General features: G+C 42.3%; 1 protein-coding gene across 2 annotated transcripts in view; it reads right to left on the reverse strand.

Moving 5' to 3' along the window:
* Positions 1-25,185, reverse strand: part of ETV6 (ETS variant transcription factor 6) — a 143,786-nt gene that overhangs the window by 49,608 nt on the left and 68,993 nt on the right. Inside the window, exon 1 of one of the 2 annotated variants that reach the window (XM_086610490.1) lies at positions 1,769-1,786. The exons of the other annotated variant lie outside the window; for it this stretch is intronic. The gene's annotated coding sequence lies outside the window, so the exon portion shown is untranslated. Of the gene's footprint in view, positions 1-1,768; positions 1,787-25,185 lie in introns of those variants that run through there. 2 annotated transcript variants of the gene reach the window in all.

Genomic DNA, 25,185 nt, shown 5'->3' on the forward strand with positions numbered 1-25,185 from the left:
GGAGGAGGCTGATTCGGCAAGAGAAGTCTTTTGTTTGCACGTAAATACCTTGGTGTTATCAGAAAGAAAACAAGGAGTGAGCCGCGTGCATTGAACAAAAAAAATCACAGCACTATTATTCTGCTTTTCCCCGTTCTCTCCCAGAACTATAAGTGAGCCTCTGTGTGTAAGAGAAGGGCTGGCATGCAGAACAAGTGTCGCTTCACTGCCTCCCCTTCGTTGCTAAATGGCATCCTTTCAGCAATTACATCGATTGCTAACCTGGAGAAATGATACTGGGAAACAGGTTGTTCTCAGTAAGGGGCATTAAAAACTCCATGCAGGAACTAGCTTTGAAGCAAAAAAGATTTTGAAAACCTAACAGCAATGAAGGTATCTAAAAGGGGCATTAAAAACTCCACGTAGGAACTAGCTTTGAAGAAAAAAAGATTTTGAAAACCTAACAGCAATGAAGGTATCTAGAAGGATGGGTTGAGACATACATTAGTAAGGCCAAAGAGTTCAAGACAGTGCAGATTTTTCTGTGTATCTGGGCATATTGCTATCTCTTCACTTTTGTGTTCAGAGAAGGGACTTTCACCACAGAGAGCAAATGAGCAGAGAACATAGACCAAAGCTGCACATGTAGTGATAGCATTTAAGGCACAGTTCCTTTTCTGTTGTTTTTGCCAAAGACACATACATGAGCACAGCCTCCAGACTGTACTGCTCACAGAGGCAGATGCAGCGTTGACCCTGAGTGGGACAGAGCAAGCACAAATCCTCCGCATCAAACTTTCTAGTTCTCTCTCCAGTTCAGTTCACTGACAGTTTCGAAGGCCTGAGTTGATTTTTTTGCACAGCCTGCATCTCCATGCCACAAGAAGGACCTTCAGGGCTCAGAGCTTTTGTTGGGTACTGAGGAATTCCTCTCTGCAGCTTCCCACTGGGTTGGTTGGTCCCACAGCCCTGCACCCTGCCGGCTCCAATGCACGCATGTTTCTGACAACTCTATTAGCGTCTGCTAAACCCTGTTCTTCCACCCAGGATGTTCTCTCTCTCATTACAGGGACGAGGAGAGAAAGACAAAATGTTTGGGTTCCTATTTTAGCATGCTGCCCTGCTTTAATGTGCAGAAAGATCACAAGGTTTCTTCAGTCTTTGCCCTCTTGCTTAAGTAACGCTACTCTTAGGGTTATCTTTTAAGCCTGGGAAGCAGCGACTTGACTAAAGCAGCGTTCACACACTGGATGCACCCTCAGGGTGTGCACCCAATCCAGAGCATAACACTTCAGCCGTCCCTTTCATCTGCCTGTACCCTCTGGCTGCCTCCAGACAATTTGCCCACGGTCAAATCCTAGCTATGAAAAACCCTCACGAACATATCGTATTAACCATGAACTTATGCCACCCAGCTGAATGTTAAACAAGTGACCAGATAATGCCTGCTCAAGGTTTTGGAAACACTGGCTTTCAACACTGAAAAGCATGTCTGCACCTCCTGTGGAAATTAGTGGCAACTTTGATGATCTAGCTGCACCGCTAAGAGTAGTACATAAGGCACCAAAAAGGGAGAGAAAAGTTTCCCCCAATATCAGAAGTTTATGTTTCTGATTTTGAACAAAGTATCTTTCTTTCGTGTTAATTATCAAAATACTTCATAAATCTTGACATGCTTTGCTATTTGGAAAACAGTGTGTAAGACGAGATGCTGCTTTCCTGTGTTTCCCTTCAGCTTGACCAACTATGGGAGTGGAATTAATCGTAAGAGAAAAAGAGAGCAGCACACCTGGACCAGGCAGGCTGAGCTGAGTTGAAGAGCAGGAAGTGTTTCTTCTTCCTTTCTGTCTTCAGAACAGGAGCCAGAACGGAGGAACATCAGTGCCTTCAAAGAAATCTGGGACTATTTCTGTACCCCTGTCAAAGCCTCGTGGTTTCTTTCAATTCTTCTCTTGGTTTGCCAGAATCCATATGAAATTGAAAAAATGGTAGTGGGATATCATCAGGGTGCTTGCCCTGTCCAGGATTCATTTAGCATCTCTGCCAACCTCTTAAAAAGACATAAAAGAGGAGACAATTTTTAATCTCCTTTCACGGTGTGGTTGCCAACATCACATGCTAAAGCTGTATCTCCTTGGGAAGAGGTAGATGAGTATGTCCATAGCTGCTGTTTCCTAATTGGCAGGCACAATGGAGAAGCCTTTTGCTTGCCCTGATAAGGCCATTTGCATAGCTCTATGCAAGTGGCTTTGCATATATTTTTTCCTCTTTTTTTCCTTCTCTCTCCACTTCATCGGTTCTCAGACATTTCTCCATGTGTCAGAGAAGTCCTAGGAAAACCTCATCTGTAGTTAATCGTGATATTCATTCTATTGTGCACTTATTGATTTATTTATTGTAAAGAGCCGGTGTACATTCTGGTAACTCTATTCTTATTTGCACAATGTCAAATAAAGAAAATTGTACTGTTAGGGCAAAAGGAATTCTGCTTTCTCTGTACAGGTTTCTTTCAAATTCAGTCAAAATGGCGGTGGGTTGTCTCTCTGCTTTTAAGCCTCCTAATTATGTTTGTTTAAATTAAACAATTTAAATTTGTTCAAACTAAAAGCAATTCTAAGCAAAAATGTAAGTTATATTCATACTTGTATTGTCGAAACAGATAAATGTAAAATTGCAAAGCAACTTTCATAAATAGTGGAAAGGAAGATGAACACCAAAGTGCATCAATTTAAGTAAATATGACATTGGAGTAACAAACAAGACACTGAGTTGCATGGTTTAACCCATATTCTTGTGAGCATTTACTTACACAAACAGTTCCAGTGATTTTAGTGGGATGTCTCACTTGGATAACTGCCTTCCAAGGAAAGAAAGGGCTGGAAAACCTGTCCTTCTCTTGGTTAGGTTTTTAAAATATACATATATATATATATATATATTTAACCGGGGAGGGGGGGAGTGTCTCTTTAATTCCAAATTCTTTCTTCTGGAAAGGATTATGTTGAAATTTTGACACATTCTGAAGTTCTCGCTAACAACACAAGCCCTTGCCTTGTTTTTCACAGCAGCTTAAAAAGATCTCATATATATAAATCCGTGGGCCTGACGCCCTGTTTGCACAGAAAGGCAGAACACAGTTATTTCACTAACTACAGCAGCTCGCACAATGAGGCCCTGGTCCATGCGAAGGGCCAGGAGGTGCTGTCCTAACTGAAATCAAATGATCTTCATCATCTAATTCAATAGGCTTGTATTATTATTCTGCATAATAGTAGTGTCTCAGCTGCAATCATAAACCAGGACCCCAGTGTGCTTGGTAATGCACACAAACAGGAGAGAAATTATATATTTTGTCCAGAGAGTTTCCTTAGATTGTAATCTCTATGCAGAGCTGCTATTAGGAGGATGTAATTTATTGGTATTTTTCCAAATCTCCAGCTCATGAAAGCTAAATAAAACAGAAATGATGGGGTAACATCACAGATTTTGCTGCAGAAGGCAGCACCTTGGCCTCCACAGGCAGTGAGGGAAAAATGAAAAAAAAAAATGGCATTCAGGAGACTGGTGAGTCCCTAAAAAAGTTTGTTTGAACATACAAAATCAGATCCACTAAAAAAAAATAAAAAGGGGAAAAAGTGCAGTATTTCAAGGTTGACATTAACCCATTGCATTCAAGACGCAATCACTTTTTGGTGCTTTGGTTTCACAACACTTTCCGTAATGTGTATATTGAGTTTTGGGGCAAGCCAGGTTTTGGGGTAAGCAAAATTTTCCATAATTGTTATGAGAATCGGTTTGATAACCATTGCTAAAAGCTCTTTTTTTTTTCAACTCAGAATATTTTAGAATAACGGTAAAAATTTTATGGTGTTGACCTCTTCGAAGAATAATTTTGTTTCAAAGACAGCTGCTTTTATAGCATTAAAAATTAATGTCAAGAAAGTTTACTCACAGATAAGCTCTATTAATGACTTCGCTTCTGAACTTCACTATTTATATTTACAAATTAACAGTGCAAATTCTCAGTTTACTAATCTGCCAGTTGGATCATTCTTTGCAGCCTTGAGCTGTTTCACTTTACTGCACTGAAAATATTTAATAGCCAATCTGCAATGAACTCTAATTTTCCCAATACTTTATTATGTTTGCACAATATATTACAGAAGATTTCCTAGTGTATTATTAAGCATTATAAATTATTAAAACCAAATAACATTTTTTTGAATGAACAATACCGTGCTTTATTCTGGACTTTCCGTAGCACACTTACTCAGTTTGTCCAAGTACATGGTGAGGTTTATGCATTATCTCCACAGCATGACAAACACACTTTACAAACACATACCACACTATGCAGATCTCTGAATCAAACATCTTAGGACCTTATGGGGTTTAACCCAAAGCGTACTACAGTCAATGGATGAGCTTACTCTCGATTTGAGTGGTTTTAACTACAGGTCTTCTCATGAGTGCACTTCCAGCTTGATAGCACACGTAACTGTTCAGCAACCTTTGCATTGTCTCAGTTTAACTCATCGATCCTCCAGCTCCAGCCTGCAAAGCACATTTTGGTGGTCTGCAGAAAGCTGGCTCTCCTCTTCATTTTTTCCATCTGCTAAATTATATTATAGACTGCTAAAAATATAGTAAATACTTTCCTACTATTACTTTCCCACGTAAACAGCTGAGTTATTTGCCACAAGGATATTGAATATGAATGGAAGGCAAGGTAGGTCTGTACACTGTTGCCAAAGGAAGAAGCTTCTAGCAAGGAAGGCACTGGTCAAGGGATCAGGAAAACCCAAGTTCAGCCGCAGGCCTCTTATGTGATTTGGTACAAACCACTTCTGACCTAGCAAACCCACACATACTGAACGCAGCCAGGAAGAAACTCTCATGTGCTTCAAGACAACCATTCCAGTGCAGCTCTTGTTACCAATGCTGATGTGGTTAGAGATGACCCATGAGCTGAAAAAACTATTCATGCTGAGATACCAACGAGCAGACCAAGAGTCCCTGCGGACTTAATAGCTTTCTCCTGCAATTGTCCTCTCTACTGGCTAAGGTTTATGCCCTTTCCTTTTTATGTCTGTTTAGTAAAGTCATTCATACAGTCCCCAGGGTCCACACTTTGGTAGATGCTGCATGTGTTGATGCATATGCAAAGCTCATGTAATTGAAGGATCAATGTATGCACAGGCAATGTTAATTCTGACGTTTCCTCACCTTTACAGCCTTAGTAGCTGTAATGCGGAATATATATATGGAGTGTAATTTTTTCCCTTGTTTTTAAAGAAACAGTAGTGGTGAAAAAAACCCTCAGAAATTCCACCATGGCATCATAACGAAACCTGCATGGGTCAGCAACAGAGCTAGCACTTTTAGATCCAGCCTACATACCTTTGCCACTTTTTGCTAAAGGGGCAACTGACAGCAGCAGGCATATACTGTCACTTGTTATAGGGACACTGGCAGGAGCGCATGAGACATCTTGCCATAATCCTGACTCATTTTGCCAGCAGGTTGTGCAGCAGATGTATGTGACAGCAGAGGAAGGGCAAGATTAAGAAATCCATCCTCCTAGCTCAACTTCATGTCCTTCTCTCTCCACTTCTAATCATGCCAGTGTGCAACACCAGTCTCCTTGACCAGCCTCCTTGCTCCAGGCTCTGCCCCTTACCCCCCGAGTTTGAGCTCTTCTCATTTTTGCCTGCGAACAGGCAGGCTCCTCTCCCATCTGCGCGGCCAAGCAGAGGTGTGTCCAGAGCACAGGACCTGTTCAGCAACCTCTCTTCCTTGAAATCTGTTCCAGATCTTAGGGAACTAGACATTTTGAGAGTTCACCACCAATATATTGTTCTCCGTCCTGGAAAAGAAATTATCAGCCACAGCAACTAAAAAGTAGAAAAGTTGTAAAACTATCAAACCCAAGTTCTTATCTTGGGAAGCGCCTGGAAATGTGAAAAACAAGTGGTGCAACCACTCACCCCACAAAAAGCGCTTGCTGTTTTTCCATGTCTTCGATCCATGGCAGGTTACACTACATGGGGACTGATGGCTACATACAACTCTGAAGCTGTTTCTTTGCCCTACGAGGAGACTAAAAGCAGTGCTTCATTCCTGTCTGCCTCATAGCTGAAAAGCAGCACTTGCAATTTGGGGTCCCCTATCAGCCAAGAAACGACAGCCAGCTGGCCAATCTCACCAGTGACTGGCTGGCTGGGCCAGCTGGCCAGCCTGCACACATTTATGAGTCAAGTCCATTAATCAAACTGAAACAGTTACTGCTGGTTGAATGAAGGTTGTATTTAAATTATGCCATATTGAAAACTAAAAGCTTAAAACATCTGCCTTTCCTAGTCTAGGGGGAGTGGACCTAAAGACTTTCCTTCAAGACTTGGTAGTTCAATTTAATTTGATCTCAACTCAAATTTCTATAATAAGACAAACAGAAAAGCAATGAAGCAAATGAAGTGCCTTCACCAGATTCAAGAGGCTGAGCTCTGAAGAAAACCAGGAACATTCAGGTCAAAATGTCTGGAAGATTATTCTCTTTTCCATCTTTTGGTAAAAAATTGCCATAGGTTCCTGGCATAAATCAACATATTACATGCACACAACAAACCCCACTGTGTAGGCAATGTTTAGGCTTCTGATCACAAATGGAAACGAAAGTACTACCAAAAAGGAGGTTTAAGGAACGTTACCAGGAAACAGTGACTTTTTGGGGGGAATCGTAAAAATCATTGTATGGTACAGAAGAATACAGCAGACAGCATGGAAAGCTGAGTATTGTAGGGGCAGAGAAAAAATTTTGAAGAGTTGAAAGGGACGCTGTGGAGAGCAGAGAGGAGTTTGGTGAGGGAAGTGCAAAGTATTGTTCATGGGGCAGACACAGCTCTGTACTGGCAGACTGGCAACTCTGATGTCCTACTTCTTCAGTCAGTCATCATGGATCTTGACAGAGATGTCAATGTGGGCAGAAAGAAGCACTAGCATCATGACATTATACATGAGTAATCTGAGGCACTGTGAGGTCAAACGGCAAGAGCTGTGGAAGGATGTAGGTCATTTTCAGGTACCTTATTGGCCTCAGTGTTCCCCAACGTTCCACCTAACCACACAGGCAATGTGACTGTCACACCACTGACATTGTTTGCCTTTGCCTGAAGAGCTCTCTTGCATCGAGGCACTTTCCTCAAGTAAGTTTCGTACTGTCAGCCTCAGACTGACTCAACCAAGTTGCAGGCCACGGTTCCTAGGAGGTCACCAAGCTCCAGTCTTGCCAAGCCATAACCCCTGCCCAAAATGACAAGAGGTCTCTGCTGGAGCCTGAGGTGCCATTCATAGCAACAGTTACTTGACAGCCAGATCATTCTTTTTTTTGCCAGTGTAAGAGCAAACCCCAGTAAGTGATACAAAGAGGTTGTCCACAGACTGCCACGGACAGCCATGGGCTCAAAAATGGTATGACTGCAGGACCCTCCCTCCTTAGGAAAGAAATTGGTAGGAGATGGGCAACATTATCAAAAGGTGGGGTTTTTCCACGAGGCAATGGCTTTTTCCTCAACTGGTTGTGAGCTTCAGAGCCACACCTGGCACCTAGCTCATATGGAGACACTTAACTACAGGTCTTCTTCAGAGCCTGAGAAATGCTGATCTAGCTGACCCGTGAGGAATCCCCTGCGATACAAATCCATCCCTACCTTCCGGGAACCTGGGTTCAGCAGCACCAAACTGCAGCGCCTAGCCTTAGCAAAGACTTCAGCAGCCGTGGGTTTTCCAGCGAGCGGTTCCCCTGTCCTATCACCCCAGATCACTCCAGAAAGTGGTTGACTCTTCCTGCCGCCCAGCCTCCTCCGGCAGAAAGCGTCGGGCGACAACGCCTCCCCAGCTGCTGCGGTTTGCGGGCTCGGGCGCCTCCGTTATCTGCCCCCTACAGCATCTCCTCTGACAGGAAGCTTCCCCAGAGTTTTCCATCACAGGAAATTTCCTGTGGGGAAGCACTTAGTAAGCAAACAAAGAGTTCCTTGGTACGAAAGAAAAGTGCACACACATACAGCTGTAAGGAAAAAAAAACCTGAATGCTGAAGCAGCATGGGCATGGGCGCTAGGTGACAGGACCCAAACTCTGGGAGGAGAACCATGCTACCCAAGAGGCTGGGGCTTAGAAACCATCAGGTGAGATCATTCTGCTGAAGTTGCGCTCGCAGGGCTGAAGTTCAAATGTTAAGTCAGCTGCTGTTTGACCCCTCTGAAAAGAGTCAACAGCCTTAATGCCGCATTTAACACAGGGCTGCAGACAGCACTGGTCACAACCACAAGCACCATTTCTGTGGCTTTTTCTATGGCACCTTCTCCAGCCAGGCCAACGACTAGGTGCAGGTGGAGGGCATCCGACTCTCTTCACAGATGAAGTCGGGACTGCAGTCTAGGATGTATCACCAAGTGTCCGTTTCAAGCTCGCTTTGCCATCACCTAATAATTGGTTTGACATCCTCTACCCCACAAATCCCCCCTCGTGTAGGATCTAATCATGCTCTGTACATATTGTTAGAAAAAATACATTTGTCTCCAGACTGTCCAGTTTCCCTTTTCATAAAATCTGTGCTTCTGGTGTCTTTTTCTTTCCTCTTCTCTTTCTGCCCTTGGAACTACACTCATTTCCTCCTATTATCCAGTTGCCTCTCCCCTTCATTTTTACTATAGCATTTTATGTTAGCACCTCATATTCTTCCTCAGTTTTTGTCTCCTCACTCCTCTCTTTGGAAGCAGTTCCCTTGCCCCCTGCAAGTGTCATCTCAGAGAGGTGGGAAAAGAAATGCACATCTGTTAGAGCCAAAAATAAAGATGACCCAAAAATAAGGGTCTTCTATGCTGAACATCTGGCAATCAATACAAGTTTCTGGCATCAGCAAGATTAAATACAACACATGGAATACTGCTCACTTGAAGAATTGAATGTGCCTGGGAAGTACCTACTGGGAAGCCTCATGGAAGATGCAGAGACAGTACTGACATGGGAAAACTCTGCTGGAGAGTATAGGCTATCAGCATCTCATATATCCTGCAAAGTACCAGGCTACAGTGGTGTACAAAATGCAGAGACCAAGGACACATTCCATTCTCAGGCACATGGGACCAAGCCTGAAGAGGACTCCTTCTAGCAGCATCAAACCTCAAGATACCCCCATGTAGACCAAGTTAGTCTACAAGGTGGGCACAAAGTATGGCAGTATCAGCAGAGGTGACCTGCAATTCTGCACCATTCTTATTTGTTTGGTTTTTTGTTATGAGAGTAATCATCTGCAAACCCACAACTCTGATTTAACATTTGGTCCCACAGTGGTTTTTTTTAAGTATCTAGTTCAGGCTCTTCTGTTGAACTATATGACTGCAAAACGCAGTGCCAACTGTTTTCCACTCTCTTCTAGTTAATTGCAGCTGTGGTAAAGGGACTTCAGCCAACAGACCCACAATGCTCTGCTCCACAGGAAGTTCCCAAGATCTCTTCCTGCACAGGAAATTTCCTGTGGTCCAACAGACATTCCTCTTGGCTTTTATCACTCACATACATTTGTTTTGGCAAATATCTGTTCTTAAGAACAACAAGAAACGGACAGAGCAAAAGCAAACACTGCCACAAAAAAAACCCCAGTTATGGTTAGGGTAACATGCATGACCAAATTAGCCTCTGTCACACATGAAAATATATGCTACTGGAGCTGACTCATGAGGTTTTCTACTTAAAACACTATTCATAAATAAAGCCTGTTTAATATACAGTGTTTTTAAGGTTCCACGCACAAGTTTTCTTTGCCTTTTTAAAATATTTTACTGATGCAGTTTCCTAGAAATGTGCTAGGCAGTGTGAAAGGAATTCTGAATCTTTCCTCTTTTGCAAACTTTCTGTAATTATGGCCCTACTTCTAATCTACCTCATAGAATCATAGAATCATAGAATCATAGAATCGTTAGGGCTGGAAGGGACCTTCAAAGGTCATCTAGTCCAACCCCCCTGCAAGGAACAGGGATATCTCCAACTAGATCAGGTTGTTCAGGGCCTCATCCAACCGGGCCTTGAACGTCTCCAGGGATGGAGCATCCACCACCTCTCTGGGCAACCTGTTCCAGTGTTCTACAACTCTCATGGTAAAAAATTTTTTCCTAATATCCAACCTGAATCTACCTCCCTCTATTTTAAAACCATTACCCCTTGTCCTATCACAGCTGGCCCTCCTGAACAGCCTCTCCCCATCTTTCTTGTAGGCCCCCTTGAGGTACTGGAAGACCGCTATAAGGTCACCCCGGAGCCTCCTCTTCTCCAGGCTCATCATTATTAACATCATCAAAGTTAACAGAAGGAAATGCTCAAAAAGAAATACTTTGGTTATATTTCACTAGACACACCCTCCTGTAATCAAAACCTCTCCAAATCCTAAAGCATTGCTCATGAACACAAGAAAGTTAACAAAATTTTGGAAAGGGAAGAGATTTCAGCTTCAAGCCTCCAAATTCTTAAAGTTATGAAGGCCAGGAGACATTGGGTGAGATTTTTAGATGCACTTGCATGATTCAATTTAAAGATAAGGGCCTAGGGAGACTTCTAGAATGTCCAAGAGAGCAGGAGATCTAAATTGCTTATACAATCCTGAAAACCCCAAAAGGCACCCGTTTGTTACCTTCATTCACCTAAAAAAAGTTGAAGAGCAAAAGTTTTGGATTAGAAAATCTTTTTCACTGTGAGGATACTCCTGGACTGGGACAGGTTGCCCAGAGAAGTTGTGCAATATCCATCCTTGGAGGTTTAAAAGACCCAACTTGATAAAGCACTGAGGGACCTTGTTTGGCCTCGTAGCTGAACCTGCTTTTAGCAGGAGGTTGGAGTAGAGACTCCCTGAGGTCCCTTCTAACTTTAGTTATTCTTTGATCCTCAATATCTCTGTAAATGTGACTCACTATCCTCTAAAGTTCTAATTTGACGCTACTTCAGTCTACAATTTTTCTTAAATGGCAAAAGGACAGTTAGAACTTACTATTCCATCTAAAAGACAGACCTTTTGAACGAAATTCAGTAAACTAGAAAAATAAAGGGAATAGATTATATCCTGTAAACTGTTTTTTCAAATAATTTAGTAAATCTTGTGATTCTATACTGTTCTGATACTAGCAGTTATCAGAACTAGTAGGTCTGATATGTAGTTAGCAACTACGGTCCCTGTTTCATGAAGTCCTTTTGCACAGTTTATCGTAACCTTCCAGCAGACTAAGGATAACAGTCAAAAGTAGCATGAGGTACCTTACTATAAGCTTTTCCCCGGTATCATCAGCTTGCATGTATCACAGAATTGCAGCACAGTTGAGGTGGGAAGGTGTCTTCAGAGATCCCCTCTGAGTCCATCCCCTGATCAAAACAGGGTCAGCCAGAGCAGGTTGGTCAGGACCACATCCAGTCGAGTTTTGAATATCTCCAAAAACAGAGACTCCAGAACCTTTCTGGGTAGCCTGTTGCAGTGTTTGAGCATCCTCCTAGTAAGGAAGTTTTTCGTATGTGTAAACGGAATATTTTATATTTCAGTTTGTGCTCATTGTCACTGTGCACCACTGAGAAGAGCCTGACTCTGTCTTCTTTACTCTTTCCCATCAAATATTTATACACACTGATAAGATACCTCCAAGCCTTCTCTTCTTGAGGCTAAATAGCTGCAGCTCTCTCAGCCTCTCCTCACGTTAGATGACCCAGTCCCTTAATCAACTTCATGGCCCCTCACTGGACTTCCTTCAGTATGTCCACGTCTCATACTGGGGAGCCCAGGACTGGACACAGCACTCCAGATACAGTCTCATCTGGGCTGAGCAGAGGGAAAGGATCCCCTCCCTCGACCTGCTGGCAAGGCTCTGCCAAATGCAGTCCAGGATGTTGTTGGCGTATCTGGGAAACTAAGGCAGAACAAATGATATGTTTCTATGCCACCAACAGAAATGTTACATCCTAATATCAAACATTAGATCAGATCAGTCAAGATCAGCAGAGTTCACACATGCAGGTTCAGAGTCAAAGCTTTTTCTTTAGTCTCTAGGGAAAACAGATAAGTAAGACTAAAGAACAAGTAATCTTATAGTTTTAGAGGTGATTTGCTTTAGAGAAAGTCTTTGGGAAAAGGAAAAGGGAAAAGAAAAACAAAAAGGGAAAAAGAAGCAAAGGAAAAAGAAGAAAAGAAAAAGGAAGAAAAAAGGAAAAAAGAAAAAAGAAAAAGAAAGAAAAAATCAGAAAATCCCTAAGGCAGTGAAGAGACTTTAGAGCTAACCTTGCTGCAAGATGAAGTCTCTCTGGGGAGTCACCAAGCAAGCCCTGATGGACTATGCAGGTATCAGTGCAGCACCCAGACTTCAGCTGCTCTCCCACACCAGGGTGATGGCTGTAGCTCGCTCTGCAAATACTCAGCCATTCAAGGCAGTAAGGAGACGTGTCAGACAGCTAAAACAGCAGGTACCACAAAAGACATTTTCCATTTCCAAGGAAGGCAGTGCGACAGAGAACTATTCTACAAGACAGATTCAGACCATGGCACCCAGGACTGTCAGTTGGACAATTTCAGTGAGTTCAGTGCTTACTTATTGCCCTGAACATCTAATAATGCCATGAAGGCTTTAGTGATCTCTTCATTATACTTTGAACACACAATTGCACCATTTCCTGGAATATTTTGCTCTCTGGACCAGACAATTTGTTATGTTGAAAGTGCCAGTGTTACACCCTATCCAGTAAAGTCATTACCCTTATGCATTTTGAAAAATCTGCCATGGGCACTGTACAATCCGTACAGGACTTAGAATTTGATATACAGATCATTTGTACATATGCAAGTACCTGGGGTTAGTTTCCACTCAGAGTTCCAAGACTTTTAGGGACATTTAGATTTGTAATAGGATTTTGTTTTCCCCATTACATCTCTCTGAAAATGTGCCTGGCTTCTCACTATTTCCATTCTTCTAGCTTTCAGACACTATTTCCTCATTGGCAGCTCCCTATCTTCCTCTCCCATTCTCAGACAGTGAGACATAAAGGCACTGAATTTTAAATATATACTTAAACACACCCATCTCCAAGTAAATACAGAGAAAGAAAGAGAAATACAGCACGGAGTAGCATGGGGATGACTGCAGTTCCCAAAGTGGGCATACTACATAGTATAGATGAAATGCATCAGGAGGCCGAGATGACGAGCGGCTATTTGATCAAGATCCATCTTTTAAAATCCACGGTAGGCAGCAACAAATTTCTGAAAATCACCAATAGTTGATGAAGGAGATGTATACACACACACACACTCTGAATGACCTAAAGAACTCAATCAGCACACCCAGCTATAAACCGAAAACACGGACGTATTAGGTGCATATACTGATAACCCCTTCGCTCCTTCCCACTGACAAAAAATTGCTGACTGACTTCAAGACCTGCTGTGATCTCCATCACAACAAAATCCTTCTCACTTATTTATCAGCTGCTGATAAATGCACATATCAGACAATCAATAAGCAAGAAGAGTTATTGGAAGGGTGACCTCATTCAGCACCTCATTCCTGTTTCAGAAAAACAAGCCTCCTGGTGTTTAGAGTGAAGTCCTAATGGTCAAAGCTGACTATTAACAATCATAACCATTTCTAAGAGCAGTCCCCTGAATTGAAGCACAGAACAAAAGCTCAGACATAATTAAATGTGCTTAGAGCTGTGAGCAGGGGTTGTGTTGCAAGAAGTGCTCTTAGAGCGGGGCTCAGTAATCTAGGAGATTACAGCCTGCGACCACCAAAACGTGCCCTCCTAAGAAAACCACCAGGAAGCAGGTCTGGTAGCAGGAAAATACTATAGCTTTTTCTTCTCTGCTCCTAATAGCATTTTGCCAAGAACTTGGATGTGTTTTAGAGTGAAGGAGCAGGAGAGGACAGACAGGTGAGATAAGACAGCTCCTGATCTGTCCTCCAGACAGAGACAAACAGGAGCCTTCACTGCTTGTGCTAGATGTATAGTAGGCAGCTGCAGAAGCCTGGTGCCACCAGAGCTCCTTGTCCTCCTCTTTTATTCCCTGACACCATCCCACCCACAGCAATATCTGAGCTCAGTGCAAGGGTCTTCTGACAGCCCTAGGTGGGCTTAGGAGAAATATCCATATCCTCCAGCCTCTCCCAGGCCTGGTTCTCCCAATGGATGAGTTATATTGAAGGACGTTATTTGGAAGTAAATTCCTTGCTGTAATCTCAAAGTCACAACCTCAGCTTTCCATTCCCTGCTTCCTAAAAGCTGTTACTCTTATCTAAACCAAAAAGTGGCCATAAATCACGCTAGTGGAGGAGGTGTGCATCCTCACTCGTAGTACATCTAAGGGTATGTCCTGGCTTTGACTGGGACAGAGTTAGTTTTTCTTTTTAGCAGCTAGAAGAGCTCTGTGTTTTGGATTTAGTCTGGGTTTCGTTATGAGAAAAATGTTGATAATGCACTGATCTTTACAGTTGGTGCTGAGACAGCAAGGACCTTTCAGCTTCCCGTGTTTTTCCCAGTGTGCAGGAGCACAACAGGCTAGGGGGAAGCATGGCCGGGACAAAGGATCCACAACTCCTCTTATGGTTTGAATTTAGATGTAGGATTGAGGGCCAAAGTGGCCAATGGAGTATTCCATATCATGCAGCATCATGCCCAGTATATAGATCAGGATTGACTAGGACGTTGAATTCTCTCTTTCGGGGACTCTCTCAGACTCTCGGAGGTCCATCTCTCTCTCGCTCTCTTTTTGGGCCTCTCACTCATCCGGATTGCAGTATCGGGACTTACCTGTTTCGGGATCGCTTGCCAGGACAGGACAGGCATTGGTCACCGGGTGCAGAGCAATTATACTCTGCATCACTTGTTTGTATGTATTATTATCATATTATATATATATATATATACACACATAACTATTATTTTACCATTATTATTATTAATTTTACGTTATTATTAATTTTATATTATTATTATTATTAAATTGTTCTTATCTCAACCCATGAGCCTCTTCCCCTTTTCCCCTTTAATTCTCTTCCCCATTCCTGCATGGTGTTTAGTTGCTGGCCAGGTTAAACCACCACCGGGCAAAAGCCAGAACCTTCAGGATCCAAAACACAGAGGTCAGCTCTGCAGTTAAAAACCATAATGCCCCTGATTCATAAGGAAAAAGCTTGGGTGAGGTTGTTCATATCCCAGCACCAGGGATATGAACTCCTGAATTGTGGATGAGCTTCCTTTGACGAGCTGCATAGGACATCTCCTACGTTGGCTAAGTGCATGGTGTCTGCCTCTACATCCTGCTCAGAGGGATGTGACATTATTCACTTAGTGCCACCAGCAAAAGTCAGAACATTGAGACTCAATGCTCACTGTTAAACGTGCCCATGCACACACCCATACACAGACCACTCACACCAATGTTTTTATGATGCAGTGAAACAAGGGCCTTGCCTGAATAAAGAAACACAGCAGTTTTTTCCTGCAGTACATTAAAAAAAAAAAAAAATAAAAAAGCAGATGCTGGACTGATACATAGTACAGCAAACCACTGAGACAGAGTTTATTGCCACTTGACTTCTTTCGATTCTCCCATCACGCTTCTAAGAAAGTGAAGTTGTCTCACTCTTCTGAGCTGTGTACTTTATTGATACCCATTCAGCTGCGGAGACAAGGCAGAAGGCTTTTACAATCGCGCAGCAGCAGGAGATTGAGACGTCTTCTCGAGGGGCCTTTCCCAGTCATGTTTATTCTAACTTTCCTTGGGATGATCTCAGCATCCATGATTTTTAGATTAAAAGTATTTCAGAAAGCAGGGGGAGGAAATAATGAAAACTCAGGGTTTTTTACGACATCTGATATAGTCTCAATTTTTTTTTTCCTTTTTCTTCTTTGTGCATGTATGGAATTCACAGTTTAATACCAAGTTCCTCTGAGAGGACAAAGAACCACAGTCAGTGTGTCCTGTGAGATTTAGGCTACGGCAAAAGCTCAAGAGCTTTGGCAAATACGAACATTTTTACAGGACTTCTCTCTGCCCCATACATCCTTCTAAAGCTGAAAACCATGCCTTGCCAGGAAATAACTTCAGGAAAAATTGCTTCCTTGTCCCTTTTTTCCCTGCCTGCTCTTACTTTTGAGGAGTAGAGGCTTCATGTCTGTAAATCAGCTGTTTTAAAAAGAGGGGGAAAACATCATAATCAATTAAGTACTATTATCAGGCTGTGGGGAGTATGTTTTTCGCTGTTTTGGAGAACACAGATGAGGATTACTGGATTCTACATCTTGCACTATTGGTGACATCTCTGCTCTGCACCCACTGCTGCAGCTGCAGCTGGCGTGGGCTAGTCAGGCTGGCTACGATTCAGATGCAGTAACAAAAGACTCAATTTGACCAGGACCCTGTGCAGGCTAGCTCACTGGACGAAAGCTGACCTGGGGAAGCCCACGAGAGTGGTGTGAGCAAGCCCTTAAACGGGCTATTTAACTGTACCTCAGGCCACAGTTTTATAAGCACTTCAGGCTGGTTTAAAGCGGCACTGCCACAATAAATCAGACCTACCCACTCCCATCTCATGTTCCAGTTTTCATACCGCTCCCTTGAAAACTTGTTAGTGTTCAAGTAGCTGTACAAGCAGTCTGATCAAGGAAATGACCCAGGTAAAATAAAAAATAAACTATTTTCTCCCAACATTAGTTTTAACCCAGAGGAATTTCTCAGTCTGAATATTTGCACAGTGGAAAAAGAAATTTTGCCAGTGATCAGCATGCAGGCAGGAAGAACAGCCAGAGCAACGGGAGAGCAAGACCGGCATTTTTCAGCAGTGGCACTATGTTACCCTGGTTTACAGGATTTGGGGAAACTACAGCCTTGATTTTCCCCTTCTCTGAAACGGACAACAGTAATAACACTGATACTGCCTTCCTCTGGCGGACTGTACGGGTCTTGGAAGACCCTCAGCAAAAATGGTATTTGGGGATCCTGGGATGAAAAGCATCATCACAATATACACTCTCTTCCTTTTATGAGGAGCCAAACCAAGGACTACATTAGCAAATGATCTCATGTGAATGCTACTTTTGTCAATGGCATGGAGTATTACCGAGGCTTCAGTATTGCCTCTATGCCAGGTATAAACAATTAGCATGCTGTCAAGGTCTTCAACTCTTTAATCCTGCAAAAATAACGTCAAACAAATTGCCTTCAGCATACCAAACAATTTATTCATAAAAGAGGCTTAATCTCTTAACAGTTATTTGTTGAAGAGCGTCTTGCTGTGCTTGAAGAGAATTATGATAGCTGATGGTTGGACTCCTTGTATGTGTTTTGTTATTATTGTTTTACTGATGATTAAAGTCCTAATCATGAAGCAAATGCCGAGAGGTGGAGTGACTGACAAAATGCTGAGTTTTCTAATTTTTTAATTTGCTCAGCTGACAAGTAGGTTTTTCTTGGCTTCCCTCCCCCTCCTGATGCTGCATCATTCAGTTAAGTTTTCTCTATCCATAACACTTCCATATCAGTAGGGAAGTCAGTGCTGTGGGAAAGCATGAAGCACCAGCTCTGAAGAGTGGCATGATCAACCATGCGGGTTAGAGAAGGGCTAGTTTACATGACTCTGCCTCAGCCATGGGCTAAGCCAGACACAGAGAGGCCATCTTGAGCTGTGAGTCCTGTTTCACTCTCCGATCCCTCTCAGGCCTGGCAGATTAGCCCTGAGCTCACGGCTGCACCTACAGTTGGTTTAATGATGTGGGATGGATGCGCATGGAGAGCTCTTCACTGAGGACAGGACAGAGACCATCCGCTCATTTAACAGAAGCCACTGAATCACCACCAAGTGTTTATTTACAATCAGTGCTAGCAGAATTTGGACTCAAACCAAACCTATTAGTGTTCCCCTGAGCCAGCCTGTTCTCCTTTCTCACTGCCCCCTCCCCCTCTATCCCCCATTTCTCCTCCTAGACCGATGCATGACTGGAATAAAAATCCATGTTTAGCGGGTCTATGATTTACGTTACATGGGTTTTATACCCCATGTGCTAGGCTACCTTGTGGGTTTTGGAAAAGTGGAGTTGGTGTGGTGCTAAGCAAACAAACCTTATCTCAATCAGAAGGACAGAACAAAAAAGTTTAAAAAATCTCAAACCCAACAGATAGGAGGACTAAGGTATGAGGAACCCCATCTTTGAAACACATCTATTCCAGTGTATTTAGGGGTATGGGAGGTGGGAGGGAGGAAAGTGATGAGTCAGAAAAAGCTGTTGAAGAAGCAGCTTCAGGTCTTGCAACCAGAGCTTATCCAGCTAAAGTTGTTCAGTGTCCCTGTCTATGGCTGCATGAGAGGCTTAGAGTCAGAGGACGTGGATCATCTCACTGGAACAATTCCTCCAGCGCAGCCTGAGGTTCCTTCACCTATCATCTTTATTATCTTTGCAAAGAAGATTCCAGTTTCAGCACCTTGCTTCTCTCACAAAAAGCACAGAATATGATGAAGCAGGACCTGGACTAGGACAACCAGGGCCACAGGAGTAGTAGACTTAGGCTGAACTTCCTAATTTCCTGTAACGTTAAAAACATCAGAGAGCCTCATGGGAAAGAGCAGACTGGAAATATTGGCTCAGAAACAACCCCAACAACAACACTGTTTCATTGTTTTCTAAAGCTCTTGAAGATACCTGGACTGTGAAAAACTTACGTCCTCCACCTACAATGGCTTACTTAAGCTGGAAATTTTTGTGCATTACTGGACTGATTCTGTTGAATCTCACTTAAAACAAGTAGACGGCCCTCAACTAGCAACAACTTGGTGTCTTTCCTAACTCAGTCAGTCTTCTAAAGTGGAAGGCACCTCTGTGGCAGTGCCAAAGAACTCGGCTTTTCCAAAGACAGCTGCTTTCTTTTAATAGCCTCTTTATACTTACATGGTTAACGGTCGTCTTTATATTTATGTGGAAAGTAAATAGTTGGAAGTCTCTGATTGACAGAAACCACCCAAGACAGTAAACTACCAATAATGTGAGGTAACAAAAAGGAAGTAATGAAGTGTAATATGTGTCAAGGCCTTTAAAATAAGACAAAAGATAAATATTGATACTGGTCTCAAATAACCAAGCTTAATTCTCCTTTTCCTTTTACACAAGTTCTGCAATGCTGCAGATATGTTCAATTGCTGTCCTCCTTAAATGATATCAGTAAGATCGAAACCACCTTTACATCAAACACAGTCAAATCAGTGCCTCTTAAAATGAATTAAGATTATGTTGCCTTACATACTACAGAAATTCGGCGGAAAATACAACATTTGCATTTGTTTTTACGCGCTTGAAGAGAAATTTGCAACAAAATCCCACGCAGGAAACAATGTCAGAGCTACTCTTTCTGAAGTTCCCAGCGTGCGCATTCACCACTAGAAGTAAAAAAAATACCAGGCCAACTAGTCTCACTTACAGTAATTGCACCAGGACATTTTCCAAAATGCAGCCATCATCTTTGTCAGTGTATGCAGGCTTGTGACCGTTTTGGGGATGGACCATGGAGCAGAATCAAGCTGTCAACAACAGTGTTGCCGCTTTCAAAGTCCTGATAACTGCAAACGAGGAAAGACCTCCCTGCACCATGTTCTGTTTGCTCTCTGTGCTCTGCCGAGTTATTGTTGTATGCTACAGACTTGCCATCCATCTAGGGAAGACTTTGGAAACACAGATGTGGTGAGATAAGATATTGAAGGGCTCCAGCCTCTCTCAGATTGCTCGGTGCAAAGGCGCGCTCCTGCATTCGCTTACCCTTCCTCAAATGCTCTTTTACACTAAAGGCAGGCCTGTTAGATAAACTCCTAATTGACAATTGCTTTTGACCCATATTCCATATTCTTCCATCCTCTTCAGACAGAATTATTGCTAATACTCTGGAGATAGTGGAAAGAAGCACCTTTCATCAGTGAATTTCAAAACATTTTCTAAGAATTAATGTGTTTATCCTTGCAAAGGACCTTTTTCTAGGTAGGGAAAGTAAGTAGCATCACGCAATAAAGTGTCACAGCCAGTAAAGTATTGCAGAGGGCTTGATAACCTGTAGATCATTAAATACAGCAAATGGGACAGTTTTTACCAATAATGCAAGCCTTGGGCAAGCTCACGTAAGTGAAGAATGACACATAAACTCTCTGTTTGACAGTGAGATAAAGAAACCACATCCATCATTCTGCTGATGAGTCTCACCAGTTGATTATCAGCCAATAAAATGTAAGAGTATATTGATTCATTCATATTCATTGACTAAGCCTTCAGAAAATCAACTTCTGCTGGAATAATGTGTTTTGCACACATTTGCAAGTCACGTGATGCCAAATATGCCACTCTTCTGTCCCAATGCAGGTAGCTTATGCCTGGATCCCTGTATTTCTGTTTTCACGGAGCAGACTGAAAGTATCTTGCCTCCCCTCTCCTCTTGGTTTCATAGATAACACACCTGTTCTATAATTCCCTAACTCCAGACGTAGTCCTTTTGCTCACCTCACCCCTCTCTCATCTCCTTGGTCTCAACTCTAATCCCTTCCACAAGTACACACACCTACAGTCTGCATGGGACAAGGGTTTTTGAGGCATGTGCTAACCACAGGAGAGTAAATAAATATCAGGTTTTGTACACATCTCAGGCACCCTCATAAACCTTGATTTGGAAGATTTCACCGAGAACTCCTGATTTGTGCAAGAAGCACACAGAGCTTGAAGGCCACAAGGCATTGGTTTAGAAGGGACCTCTAAGTGGATCACCCTTCAGAAAGTATCCCCAAATTGAATTCTCTCTATAATAATCCTGTTTAAAATAGTACCAGCTTCATCAGCTGCTTAGACTACTTCAGCCATTAATCCTGCTGGATTGTTCTTCTAGAATCTCACTCCTCTGACGGCTACACACCTTATATATCCCAGATCAGTTCACAGCCATTACTGGTTTTGGTTTCCATTCATGCAAAGTCAGAGGTTGGTACTGAGTTTTTACTTACTTTAATCACTCAATGATCTTAATTTCTGTAAGACTCATCTCTCCCATAGCTGAGCACCCTTGTAATAATAAAATCTATAGTATCGAGAGACAAAAAAGGTATTCTGCCCTTACAGGCATAACATGCATGACAGAGCCTGATGTGAATTTATACAGTGGAAACACCGGTAAAACAATACAGCCTAGTAGCTCATTTATGGGAGCATACCTAGGATATAGCCTGGTGGGCAAGCTTAAGGCTTCTAGGTGAGAATATAAGGTTATTGGATTTAAGTCCAGCATGTTACTGAAAGCTGAAATGCAGATCATTGCTGAGCCGGTGCCTGTGCTTCCTCTTCCATAGAAATCTTTGTGGTGGAGTTGGAAATTCTTATTCTATCCTAGAGCTAGCTGTTGTCACAGACCATACAGAATCCTGTGGAAGCACAAAGGAAAATCTGTAATGCACTAGGAAACACTTTAGACTCTCACTGCATAGCTTTAACTCTTATAGCAGCATTGCTCGTATCTCCCTCTTGGTGCTACTTCTTTGACTGAACAGTAAATCTCATGCACTAGCCCTCCGAAGAACCCCTGTGGTTTGGCACTGCACAAGAACACTTAGCCAGGTACTATTCATACCCACTTGTGTGTTCAGACAATGAACAGAGAAGAAGAAAGGTATATTTATTCTCTCTGCTCCAACAGCTACAGAGAGTGCACAGCCCTTCAATGCTAAGGCATCAGCACTCACGTTTATTTAATAACTCAGGCTGTTTCTTGAAATTGTGCAACTCAGCCCATGGAAATTTCCTTGTTTGCATAATTCTGTCGTGTTGATATTGTTGGAGTTAAACTCAGAACAAAATGTTGCATGATGATGATTTTAAAACTGAAAGATCTCTTTTGATAGAAGTAGGGGGGGATTATTGTTTCTTTTTTAAAGTCGACTTCCAGTAAGGCTTGGAGGTCATTCTGAGTTGAACAAATTGCAGTCACAAGTCATGCTCTTCTGAGCATAAGCAACACAATTCCCAGAGTCTTAGACATAACAGCTAAAATGGTATTTAGAAGTTCTGGCTCATCCACTCCCAGATTTCCTGAACACTGGTTTAACACATGCTAGAAAAATCTGAATTAGTAGTGATGGAATATGGAAGCTCAATTCAATTGCTTTTCTCTTTCCTGCCCAGAATTTCTTACACAGGCATAAAACTCCATCCTTAGCCCCTAGGCAGGGACTACAGCGCTCTGTGACGGCTGCTGCTCACCAGTAGCTAAAGCATCATCCTGATTTTCATGGGAAATCTGACTGATCCGCTGTCACGCCTGTTGTGCCCCCTTTGTGCTTCTTCCTTCCTGCATTTTAGGTTGTGGCATTAAGCTGCACAGTCGCATTACTGGCAACGTGACGGCAAGCATGCTTTGATTTTACTTATTTCGTTATATCAGAACAGTTTGGTATTTTCCAATCAGGGTCATCAATCTGTAGTGGCTAATGATGTAAACAGGATGATGGTGGGTTAAAAAAGAAAGAATAAGAAAATGTCAAAGACCTGTTCTTTTAAAATACTCTTGCCTTTTCAAACGGTTAACAGACAAGAGCTACTTCTAACTGGAGAATTTTCATTAGTCAATGGTACGTCACCAACGGCCTTTTCCAGGAAATGTGTAATCAGGGCACTCCCTCAACTCATACTGGACTTAAAAATAATAATAATTACTTTATATGACTAACTTCCTTAGAAAGGAAATTTCCCTAAGAAAAAATACCACTTTTGTGTCTCTTACAGTTTTTCTCAGGTATAAGAAATAAGTGTCAGCATGAAGAAAGAGACCACCTCTCTTCACCTGCTTCGGAAAGGCTAACCGTCCATCCCCAAAAACATTTAAACCAGACAGTTAACGGTCACATTGGTCTAGCTAGGCGGATTTGAATCTCTGACATGTGTGAAAGGGACAAGGGAAATTCAGGTGACTATGGTTTCGAGTATTCCAGCTCTTGGTCTGTATGTGTTTTGAAACTACTCCTCAGTGTGAGCCTCCTGTCCTGCTACAGTCCTGAGGCTACTGAACTGAGAAGACATTCTGTGAAAAGGACAAATACTTCCTTTTCAAATTCGAGTTTGTGGATTTCAGGGAGTCGTTCGAACTATTCCAAGAAGGCTTTGAAAGATAATTGAAAAACTAAACCTATTGTGAATATGTCTTGCTTAGCGATATACCGGTTGCCACCTGCCCTGGAAAAAAAAATTAAAAGAGCAGCCCCAAAAAAACCTGCCAATTACTAAAGACTATGAAGAATCTGACTTTGTCTATCTTCACCTTATGCGAATTTTAATCCAGGTCTTCACTACTAAAAAACATAGTGCACTGATCCACTGTTATCCACACTTCAGTAAAGTGAAGTACATGGGGAGCTGCATTTTTTTTCACCCTTTCCCTTCAAGTAACATTTGTTCAAATACTGAAAGACAGATTTCCCAGAGAAAATCATTAGCATCCTTCAGCAGTTAAGGAGTTAGGCATTTTCTTATATAATCAGGCATAGGAATTGAAAACCTCTAAATAGAGATTGTGCAAGAGAGGAAAGTCATGTCCATAATTTTCACTTTCAACCTCAGGGTTCTCCATGCCAATCCACTTTCTCATGGGAAACAAATGCAGCTGGTGTAGAGCTGTCTCTGATGCCATGTTGAAATGCTGTCATAGTGACAGCTCGGGCAACATACCAACTAGCATTGCTGAACCTGTAATTCTCCCTCTGTCCAGATCCCCTAGAGATGAACCTATCTCAAAGTTAGGCTCTCCCAGGGTTGACTGGAAAGCTTTATTTTATTCTTTATTTAATAACTCCCTCAACACAAACATATAGATATTTAGAGGAAGTCAAACACAGTCAGAGTGTTTACATTTCTTTCCTGTTAACGTTTCTTGCTGCAATAGATCTGTGATTGTAAATTACACTGAGGTGAAAAAGGAAGCATTTCAAATGGTCAGGGTGAGATCTAGCTTGATAAAATACCAGTTACTTTCCCAACAGCCTGCAAGTCAGAGTAGTAGAAGAATCCAAAGAATGGCTACCTTGAAGTGATCTTTGGCTCACATATTCTTTCCCCAACTTTTCTGACACCAAATGTGCTGAGCTTCCAAAACGCTGCACGTACTTCATGCAGCAGTGTAGGAGATCCAGACAGTGTAGTGAAAGAAATGCCTGCAAATATTTAGTATAAGCACCCCATGAGTAGAGACTTAGAGTGGACCGACTGTAACTCAGAAGATGGAAACTTAGCTCGATCAAAGGAAAATGGAGCTGAATGCCAGCCTCCTATGGGCGAGACTTAATTGTCTCACAAGGGAAGTCACAGAAATTCCACCAAAGTGGACAAGCATATAACGAAATGAACTGTTCTGGAGTGGGGACAAGTACTATATCCCTCGCCATCTCCAGCTTTCTCATTTCAAGCAGAAATACATGCTGCACAGAAGGACAGAGCTCAAGATAAGGTCCTAGAATGTCACCTGTAAGAGCAAGTGTGGTAAGATGCATCCTACATCACTTCTCCAGTTCTTCCTTTGTCCTCAAAGACCTTGCATTGTAGGAGCTATTCCTATGATAGGAATAATTGCCTACAATTTATTTAAACTCCATCACTGCTAGTTTTTAGCTGATTAGAGAAATCACTTTTGACCCACTATTGCCAAAAGTGAAATATAAGACTTCCGTCTTCTGCCAACCCAGCAAGAACATCTACTAGGAATCTGCGAGCTTTCCACATGGAAGTAGGAACAATACCCTTAGAGATCAGTCACGAGGTTGTGATTTTCATGTCCTTTTTCTACCTCATTTCCTTCCATCACCCTTTTGATATCATGCCAAGAACAAACTGTGTGTGCGTTTAAAGTAATAAAAAACCAGCACAAATTAAGTGTCCTCCCACCCGCATTTTACTGGAACTCACTATCATTAAGCTGAATAGTGAGCTTGGAGTGGCACCTGATTAACAATGCAAACCTTTGTTACAAAAAAAACAACCTTGGTGGAACTGTTCTGTCCTACGTGCAGCTCAACAATTGTGCTCCCACTCAGATTTCCTCCCGGCATGGCTACGGCTGCTGCCATTGCAGGATGTTACCTAGAGTTTAGTTCTGAGTAGATTAGAAGCAAATCCGTTTAGTT

This window comes from Tauraco erythrolophus, chromosome 4 (genome assembly GCF_009769465.1).
Source record: "Tauraco erythrolophus isolate bTauEry1 chromosome 4, bTauEry1.pri, whole genome shotgun sequence".
In the NCBI taxonomy this organism is placed as follows: domain Eukaryota; kingdom Metazoa; phylum Chordata; class Aves; order Musophagiformes; family Musophagidae; genus Tauraco; species Tauraco erythrolophus.